The 10,672-nt window shown below is 36.6% G+C and overlaps 1 protein-coding gene across 6 annotated transcripts in view; it reads left to right on the top strand.

The window, feature by feature from the left end:
• The first annotated feature begins 291 nt into the window (after positions 1 to 291).
• Positions 292 to 10,672, top strand: part of LOC120539587 (C-terminal-binding protein 2) — a 391,023-nt gene continuing 380,642 nt past the window's right edge. For 4 of the 6 annotated variants that reach the window (XM_039769855.1, XM_039769845.1, XM_039769816.1 and 1 more), the window contains exon 1: positions 292 to 716. The gene's annotated coding sequence lies outside the window, so the exon portion shown is untranslated. Of the gene's footprint in view, positions 717 to 4,988; positions 5,006 to 10,672 lie in introns of those variants that run through there. The other 2 variants (XM_039769871.1, XM_039769836.1) reach the window with 2 other exon arrangements.

Raw genomic sequence — 10,672 nt, 5'->3', positions numbered from 1 at the left:
TCCCTCTCCCTCTCTCTCTCTCTCTCTCTCTCTCTCTCGGTGAAGACAAACGATCGGTCGAGCCTGGCAGAGTTAACTTTGCCAACACTCACTCTCAACCCCGCCCCCTGGGCACTCCACCCCGCCCCCCGGTGCCTTTCTCGTAGCGGCCGCCTCTGTAATAATCCCAAAAGAGAGAGCCTATCTTTACTAAAAGACAGAGTATCTGTAGGGGGCGAGGCTGGTCCATGTGGGTTTGTGCCATTGGTTTGTAGGATGAGACCCCGCCTTGTAAAAACACACACACACACACACACATACACACACTCACACGTACAGACCCTACCTCTCAATCCGCAAAGAAAAGAGAGCTTCTTAAACCAAATACCACAACTAGAGTGGCTGGGGGACACTCACAAATTGCATTTATCCTACCGATGTCTTTAAGCGAGTAAAGAGAGAGAGGGGGAGAGAGAGTGAGTGAGTGAGAAACAGAGAGGAGCTTGCGTTTTGTTCCTACATCGGAAATTGCTTTCCAGCCGACAGTTAAGGCTTGGAGGATTAAGTTCTTTTTTTCAGAATTTTTAAGGTGGATCAGATATCCTGGAAAGAAGATCATTTAGAGGCGATATTAATAAACACGTAGACAGACATATAACACAAAAGAAATGAGGATGGAGGTCTTTTTGGGTGCGTGATCCCGTTGCACTGGCTTGCACAGTACGTCCAGCACGGAGGTAAGGGCCAGACTGTTGAGATATCTGTATATATAAATATATATATTGTTCGCATTACGCGATGAGTTTCTGACTTGAAGCGTGGCTTCGCGTTTAGGTAACTACAAATGTCCATGTGTTTCTGCTTCACTGCGCCACACAACGAAGGGAACTGTTCAGATTGAAGGCATCCTTCAACTCCACCAGACACAGTCGGACGCTCTTCCCTCACTCCTGTATTTATTTATACCTTTTAATCAGTTTTCCGGTGCTTCAGTCAGTACCTGTATCAAGGCATGGCGGTTTTTGATTTGCTTTTTGCAAGAAATAAAAACAAGCAAGAAAACTAACTAGCGGGTAGACATCTGCTAAAAACAATAATCGGTACCAGAGCGTAGGTAAATGCAGCTGTAGAGCCTGAACAACAACCCCCGTTTCATTACGCCTGAAGTGATGCCATTAGAAATATTACACTAAAAACGGGGGCAAAAGATAATTAAAGAGAATAGAATGTTCCTAGACAAGCCTTTTGCAAAACCATGTCAATCCGTGGTCGAGGCTGTATCATCAGATGCCAAGACCACCGTAAAAGCGAACGATCAGTGGTTTGTGGAGATTTTTTTTTACTTAGTTGTGGTAGTTTAAGGATAGAGAGCGAAAGCGGGAGGGAGAGCGTGAATATGAGAGAGAGAGAAAGAGGGAGGGAGAGGGAGAAAGAGGGATGAGTTGGGGGCAGCCTGGAAATCTTTTGTTTTGCCGAGGTCCTGTATTGTTGATTTTAGTGTTCAATGTGATGGACAACATCTGCTCACATATTAGCCAGGTTTGCCGCCGTTTGTAGATCTTCCAAATAATGGATGAACTACAACACCTACTGTATAAAGCTCCTCCAAAGTCTGAATAAATGCAGCATTGTTATCACAACAACATGATTTTTGTTATAAACTTTGACTATCGCGATTTAGTTACGGATGCAGCTTCCAGATACCAGACATCCAAACGTCCCAAACGTCTTGACGTTTTTAGCAGCGTACAACTTTTTTCCTAAAGATCAAATGTGACATAAGGAAAAGTGTATTGGAGTGGTCGGTTGAACTGAGCTTGTTTTAAATTATCCTTGCGTTTGTACATCGTGTTATCATATTATCACACGTACAATTTTGCACATGTCTCCTTCCGCAGTGTTTGGCATTGATTTTATTCGCTTGTGTTTTCCTCTGAGCTATTATTTAAGCAGCAGGGCCTCTGTGAAGATATAACCGTGCACATGATTAATTGGGTTACTGTGACGTCGCTGTTATTTTGTCAATGAACCATCGTAAATAGCGGTTTCAAGCGCTTAATAATCATTATTGAGGCTTTCAGTTTTGCAATAGTTTATTCTCCACTGACCACTTTTGTTGAAATTTGGAATTGGTACTTGGTATTAAATTGTAGTCTTTTAACCGGTATTCACATTCTGTAAATGCAGCAGTGTTTTCCAAGCCAGATTAAGTTTTATTACTGTATTGTACTATTTGAAAGCATTCTGTAAACCCTCACTGAATTAAAGTATTTGATTACAAGATTGTATTATTAATAAGAAACCTGGTCAACGATCGTCCTCCATTACTGTAATGTGTCATTAATGAGAATTAACCTCTCACAATCAGTTATAATAACACGTTACACAGCAAGATCTTCAGTGTTAAATGAACTCTTACTGTGATCAGTTAACCCTTAACATGGTATATATGGGGGCATTGCCTTCCAATATACACTTTCAAGTGTTGATTTAACACTCATGATTATTAGTGTGAATACTATAATGAATACTTGATTACAGCAATGTGTTATGAATTCTGCAAATGTCATTGAATCAAAGCATTGCCTATTTTATTGATAAAATTCGGACAAACGTAATGGAATTTAAGTCACTCGTTTCAGTGACATGTTTTATGAAAAAACTGAAAAACATAGGCATGTCGTTACTCCTGTTATTCATAAGTATTCGTTAAACTTGACACACTTTATGCATGTCATTCCATCCATGCATCATTCTGAGCCCGCTTAAATCCCTTATTAATTAAGAGTTTTACAGACCTTTCAGAATTTAAGCATTTGATTGCCATACCGAAGTAATAAGAATTCTGTACACTCTGCTCTTAAAGTGTATTTATATATTATATAGTAGTATAATATACATATATAAGTTAACTGCAGAACATAAAAGTTTTAAGGCACTTTGGTATATGTCAGCAAGGTTTTTCTGGGCAGATGGGCTTCATCGTTTAACATAACCGGTTTTTAATTGTAAATAATGCAATTCGTTTAACTCTGAAGTATGAACAAGGTATACAATTGTACGATCTTAAAAACTAACGGTGCGGGGGTTTCTTAAGCACAATGTTGCCGCGCCATTTCTCTAAAACGACTTACAGTACCTTTTTTCATTTTCTGCCTTTCATGTAGTGCTTTGTTTTGAAGGACTGTGACATTAGTGCAGCTCTGCGTGTTTTGATAACGCCTTGTAAGCCTTTATGTATTTTCAAGTGAGCACTACTTTTAAGCCCCGCGTAATAAAATACTTGGGCGATTACTGTAAAGTAGTAATTTAAAAGATGTTAAATAAACCCTGTAATTGTTTTTGCGGCTATGCGTGTACTTAAACATATGTGAATCCCTTCGCCGAGATTATTTAAAAGCTATATATTTTGTATTCATATAATACCATAATTTATAAATTACAATACGCTTCCCAACCAACCATTCAGCCCCCGTTATTTGAAATGTTCCCTTTTATTTTTTACCTCACATGCGGGTTTAAAAACACATACAAGTGTACGTATTGTCAAAGGATCACTTTTAATGTAGTCACCCTTGCTCGTCCCCAACCCCATCCCTGCATCCTCGTCTCTGTACTCACACGGACACTTTACACAGACGCGTTTCACTGTGATGTGAATTTCATAGCTTCTGGTAAATCCCCGTTATTTTTTATTGTAAGCATTCTTCGTTTTTTTTTCTCTATTTTAAGCTCGCTGTTACAACTAAATGATTCCCTTATTATACTTTTTCCCGTTATCAGCAATACACTGCTCATCCGGCTTTTGGTTTCTGCGCCCCCTAAGTTATTATACACCTTTTTTGTGGATGTTTGGTAGGTTTTTCTGGCTGTGTGTTTGTGTCTTTTAGAAAGCCGCCGAGCAGTGAGGCCCCGTGCGCCTCAGAGCTGAAGGACTTTTGTTTTTCTGGAGTCGCTCCAGCCACAATACAGGATGCGTCCTGCAGAAAATACCGTAACACGGTCGCAATATACCATTCAGGTTTTCCATGAAGTGTTTTTGCACCGCCGCTGCTAAATACGTTCTGGAGATTTGTATGTTTTTGAATCTCGCCGAGCATTAGCAGCGAGAAGCGGGCGGCTTGTGTGACATGCTAGTGACCCCTGGAGTTCGCCAGCTCTCAGGTCTTCCGCTGAAGCGTCACCGCTGGGGATGGCGAAGGAAGGACGCTCTAGCTGAGCATTTGTTATCGTAACAGCCCCCTTTGCTGCAAAGTGAACCGACAGTCCTGGGGGCGCAGCATTACTTCAGGGCAGCGGTAATGCCGTCCCAGGACCGCACACAGAGCCCCATGTGTTTCTGCGAATCGATCGCGTAATACGAGGAGCACAATGGCTTTTTGTGGCTCTTTTCTGTAGTGGGAGTGATTTGGCGGCATTTGAAATTGGGGCGGAGAGCAAGAGGTGGGGGGATTGGCGGGTAAAGTTACTGAGGTTCTGGTGACATCTTTCTGGAGCTCTCCGTAAAAAAAAAAAATAGCGTAGAGGGATTTGTTAAGAATAACGGCAGCGTAGGGAGTAAACTATGAATATGCAGGAGAACGTGGCTGCGCGTTTTCGGTGCCTAAATCGAACTCACGACAAACCGTGCGCAATTTAAGTCATTTTTGATACTCTGTGTATAGACTTTTGCAGTCATTTGGGATAGCACCGTAGTTGTGTCCTGTGTCATTTTCGAGATATTTTGAAAATGTTAATCTGCGCTCCCCGGCTGCTGAAGTCTGAATTTTCAAATAATTATTACACATTTGTACAATGGAGTGATAGAGTGACGCAGTGGGTAGGCAGCATGTTCAAATCATAGCCACGTCATCCTCTGTGTGGACTCTCTGTGTTTATCATCAACTCAGTTGTGTGTATCTTAGGTTCCCTTGACCTGTTTGTTTGTTTTTGAGTGAATATTCTCTTTAGTGGAGATAGGACTGGTTACTGCCTTATGTCCGATGCTACCAGTTTTGGTTTTATCGCCCAGTTAAACTACAATTAAGTGAGTAATAAGATACATATATGTTGAAAATGTCTTTCCTTCTACTCAGAAATGTGCATTTCATTTCCTTTTCTTATAGGAGGCTGATTTCTCTTTAAAGACCTTTTTATATAAAGTAATATATATTTACATGTATAATTGTTTTATTTTCTGTCATTCTTATGATGTGAAATTGTAATGAATATTACTTAACATTCTCTGGATTTTATTTTTAGTACTGTTTAAATTGATTTTATACTCTTTGGTAATTAATACAAGTTATACTTACATGCTCCTTATGATTTTTATACATTTGTTCCTCCTTTCCCATATTTCATAAATCATCTCTGCAGCAAATCTTATTTATGAATTGCAGATTTTTTCAGAGGTTTTTCATGTGGAATGTTTTACCTCTGATTAATGTCGGAAACACACAACTTCAAGTACAATTCACCTAAAATTCCCAATGTATGTGGTTTGAAATATGCATCATTTGCAGAGATGAAAATAATAATTCCCAATTTCTCACTCTACCATATTATAGCAAAAATGTCATGTTGATGCACTTTAATATTGTGTGCATAAAGAGCTGAGTTTTTGCCTCACAGATCAATAATTTTATATGAATACCCTTGGGATCTTTAACATTCTTTCATCAGAAATGATGAGCAATTTTATGGTGTGAGGTAGCATTTAGGTTTATGTGGAGTCTGCTTCTTGAATGTTTCATACCATGCAACACATAAGTGCATTATTTCAGCCTTTGTGTGTACAAAGACTAGTGTTTTGTTAAAGTCCTTTACACCCCATTAACACAAGAATGTAAAATTCAATCAGGCGCTGTCACATACTCCTTGATTTGTACATTTTGCTGTTAGAAAGTATAAAAATATGCTATATTTATACTTGATGGGAAAATATCCTTCCTTGTTTAAACAAACAGTTTGGCTGTGAAGACCTCAATTTTCACTTTGATGTGATCTTTGAGCATCTGCTTGTTTTTCAGTGCAGCTGTCTAAGAAGCAAAATGATGGGAGATTTCAGGAAAGACCTTTGTTAGACTGGCTCAACCTGTAATTATTTCTCATTCAGAGATGTGCACATTACATCCCTTATTGCATTTCTGTTTAAAAACCTGTTTCAGTGATACCTATTATAAGGGCTATATCTTTGGCTTTTGAGGTTTCACAAAGCCAACATTGTTTATCTCTGTGACTCGATGAAAATGGTGCTGCTGTTTGATTAAAGAAATACAGAAATCCTGGTTACAACTGGTAGTGAAAGGCTTTTTCTCTGAGATTTTTTCCTTCACTAACTCAGTGCTGTTGGATGAAAGTACTGTTTTGTCCCTAAGGTATGTGAATCATGCTGTACATGACAGTTCATATTAGTATTTTTGATTTATCATTGGAGTAAGATAAATCTAAACCAACAGTTTAATATTTATGATACTTTGCAGCTGAAGGTACTCTTTTGGTCCATTGGGAGCCAATCGCAATATTCCTCTTTGAATAGAGCTAATAAAAGTGAATTTGCTTATTGTAATACCAGGTTTTATCCGCTAAAGTTGCTTTGAATTGCTGAACAAGACATGAGATGATGTGTCTTCCAGGCTTTCAAAAAGAAACTGTTTCTGAGGGGTGGCTGACAGTGCTGTAATTCAGAGATACTAATACTAAGGTCATTTGTAAATTAGGCTATTAATTGGTCTCCATGGACCCCACATTCGCTATCCTATGACTGGGCAGCATTTATTCATTTGTATAGTTGGTTTTAGGATAGTTGCAGTCTGATGAAGATGTGTGAATAAGTTTTCATAGTGAGAATAAACCAGATTCAATATAAACCACCAGTACTAACTCTAAATATACAATTTATTGTACACGAATATTCAATTACTCTCCCACTTCTAAGGTTGCCAAGGTTACGGCAATAGGTTAGCCGGTCGCCTCTGCTTTATTGGTTTTGGCTGGAAAGCTTTAAACAAATCCTGAAATGGGCTAATTAAAAACTGCTATTTCATGTTATAAATGCAATCTAGACACCTATAAGTTTATACTGTCTGTATTTAGCAATAATTTAATGCTTTGTTTTTTATGTTTTTGCAGTTAGTCACTGAGTGCTTTTCAATAGAGCTCCAATTTAAGCATGTAAGCAAATTTTCAGGCAGAAAAGTACTGATATGTGCCATAATTGGAAGATAAATAATCATTTTATTTACCAATACTTTTCAGGAAAAGCAAATGCATGTTTTTTATTTTTGGTTTAATGCATGGTTAGTTCTATTGCTTTACAGATATAGAAAATCGGGTTCATCTCAGACTGGCTTGGATGCCATCAACATTTCTTATGTATTTTTCTGTGGATTCTCCAGTTTCCTCCCCCAACATCTCAATGATGTGCAGTTTAAATGAGAATGCAACTATTGATTTGTCCTGTATGAATGAGGGTGGGTATGTGTACCCTGAGTGGATTTCAAGCCTCATCAAGAGTTGAGTCCTGCCTTGCGCCTGATGCTCTATACTGCTTAGAAAAAGGATTAAGTGAGAGTAGAAAGTGAATGGATTATGTAGTTTTATAAAATGAACAGGTAATCAATCATTGTTCAGTATCCATTTAGTCTGCAAGACACATTTTATAGCATTATAGCATAGTTTGCATTTGTTGGGTTGGAAACAGTTGTTGGTTATATATTTCCAGGAAGATTTTTTTTTTCCTCTTGTTGATTTAAGTGGGACAGGAATCTAGAAATAGTTTGTAATACTCTAGCAGACTCTTAAGTGACCCTGCAATAAAAATGCTCCATTTACCCGGTACATTTAGCAGTGAACATAACTGCTACAAAATCGATCAGTGGATTACATTTCTTTCCTTTTTAAAAAATATTTAATTGTAATACATATTGTTCAAGTGTCTTGGTAAGTTTGACAGAGTGAACCAGTGCTGAGAAACTGGCCCTGCAAATACGTGGCTTTCAGTCAGATCACTGATCAACACGATGCTGTGCTTACTTGAAAATGGGAATTTTTGTTATTGTTACTGATAGACTTAATATACAGACTTAATATACAAAATTAAAATGTACCATAATCAGAAGTGCTGCTGTTAAAAATAAGTTTGTAAATGTATGATATAGCACTGGCCTTGAACAAAGATTTGAAAGTTAAAAAGCATAACAGTTTAATACATTTTATATTTACCTGTTTAGCTGCAGAAAGCAAAAAAAGCTTTAAAAGTTTTTAAAACATTAGAAATAATGGCACCAGATGTATTCCTTTTTATGGAGTAATTTTCCTTATCATGTTAATAAAAATCAAAAATACATTATGTTAGGACATCTGAAATACTGTATATCATTCTAGGAAAGAAATCAATACAACAAAATCATCAGAATTAGATTAACATTTAAAGTGTAATTTGCATGCAGAAAAACTCTTTCCATATACTGTATACATTTTAAGGGTTACATTTATACTTAAAGAGTTAATTTAACACTGTTAATTTTGCTGTTAAGAAGAAATTAACAGTGATTTTGATTTAACAATCAAAAATAATCATTTTATACAGTTTCCTCTTGTACAGTACTCTTCTCAAAATGCAGACACAGAGAGCATTGTAAAAATAAAATCATTGTGCCACGCATTTTGTATATAAACACAAACAAGGGCTCTCATAAAATTAATCCGACAAATAAATAGAATCAATATTAGATAAGATTTCATTATAAAACTGATTATACTATTTTACTACATATTAGTCCTTTCATCTCTGAAAGCATTCTTGAAAGTTGTCTTCTGTGAGGTCTCACAGTTCATTATTTATGGGTTTTTGGATGTTTTTAATCAATCTCATTGTAACTGAATTCATGACAGATATCATATATATGAAAAAACAGATCAACAAACAATAGAAAATTATGAATTGTAAATATAAATGTATTCCAATAGCATGATAATTATTTAATATTATCTAAGTAAATTAACCAGATGTTTTGCAGTATTTGCTGATGATGGTTATACACTTTGTGATCTTGGAAAATGAAGATGCAATTTAGATTTTTTTTTTTGAGGGGCCAGTTGAAATGACAGTCTGAGCTGAATGTTTTGAGATTTTTAAATTCTAGTACTTGACCACGTCATCAAGGAGTCTGCGGTTGTTATATAATGCACTTATTGAAATTAACAACTCATTTTCTAAAAAAGTTTCTAAAGTTCTTACAATGTTTTACCTAACTTTTCTTAAAACTGCTAAGCAACTTTACAGTGCCTTACAGAAAAAAATGGCTTCTGTGTGTTGTCTTTTTTTCCATTTCTAGCAAATGTGCTACTGCACAAAGTATCCTGGTACAACGAATTGTCATACCTTTTGATTCCAGTTTATTTCTAACTCAAGTTATAGGAGAATTTTTTATAGCTTACTTGTCACTCAGAAACTTTGAAAAAAGATTCCAGAAAATTGAGTTCACTGGAGTATAAGCACAACAGTCAATGTCAACCTGTATAGTCAGTCATGTGAATACTTTTTTGCATTCATTTACAGAAAATACATTTTACATATTTCAGATACTTGAAGCCATTATGTAATGATAAACATCATCAAACCATTCACCAGCCTCAATCTATCCATGAATCCATCCATTCATTCATTTTCTAACCCATACAATCCAGTACTCAGTCAACTGGAATCAGAGATGCACCTATCACAAAGCAGTGCTAGGCATATTAGAAGAGAGTCCTTCTCTGGATACAACAGTACTTTCACAACAATACAATTCAGACAGCTCTGTGAAACTGATAGTACTGCTTTGTGGAGTTGAAGGAAATAAAAAGTAACTGAAGGATGAAATGTAAATGCAGCAACGACATGCCATGACCACACAAAATTAGCTTCATATAATACCTTATACAATAAAAGATATAGTAAGAATCGAGTCTATAACTGTATTCATGAATGGAGATTATCAAAGAAATTTACTGGTTAATGTCTAGGTTAGCATATGTGTGAATAAAATCATGAAACTGACAAAGCACTTTGAGCTGCATTATTTCTATGAAAATGTGCTATATAAATAAATGTTGTTGTTGATGTAGCGCACAGAAAACTTTACATCTTTCTGCTGTTTATACAAGTGTGCCACTCATAGGAGATTCACTTTTCCTTTTTTCTGAGAATACTGTATCTGTTAGAAAAACTGTTCATAAACCTGACACATTTTGAAACATTCTAGCCTCTATACAAGCTAAAATAGACTCTGTTGAGCACACTTACTACTGGGAAGTGATGTGCCCCTTTTTTGGTGGTAGCAAAGTAGAGATAATACATTGGGGATCAGGTAGCACATTTAGTTGAAACTGAAGTTCTAGTGATAACATATGTGTTTGGATCCTTGCTGCTTCATATTTGGCCCTGCTGTTTTTCAATTTCCCACCCATGGAGTTTACATCTTGAAAGAGTATTTGTGATTCAGGTACACTGAGCAAAATAATAATGCATAAAAAATAAATACATATATGGAATAAATGGATTACATGGGGATTAGAATTTCATGAGTGACCACTGTTGACCTGAAAAATGCTGTGTTGCCCTTATATATAAACCAAAGAAATATTAGGAAATGTATTTAAAATTTCTAGGGCACATTTTTAGAAGGGATTTACATAACTATGTAGGCCTTATGTGAAAAATGTG

This window comes from Polypterus senegalus, chromosome 1 (genome assembly GCF_016835505.1).
Source record: "Polypterus senegalus isolate Bchr_013 chromosome 1, ASM1683550v1, whole genome shotgun sequence".
Classification (NCBI taxonomy): domain Eukaryota; kingdom Metazoa; phylum Chordata; class Cladistia; order Polypteriformes; family Polypteridae; genus Polypterus; species Polypterus senegalus.
Note: the sequence above shows the minus strand (reverse complement) of the source record. Positions and strands in the feature narration are given on the sequence as shown.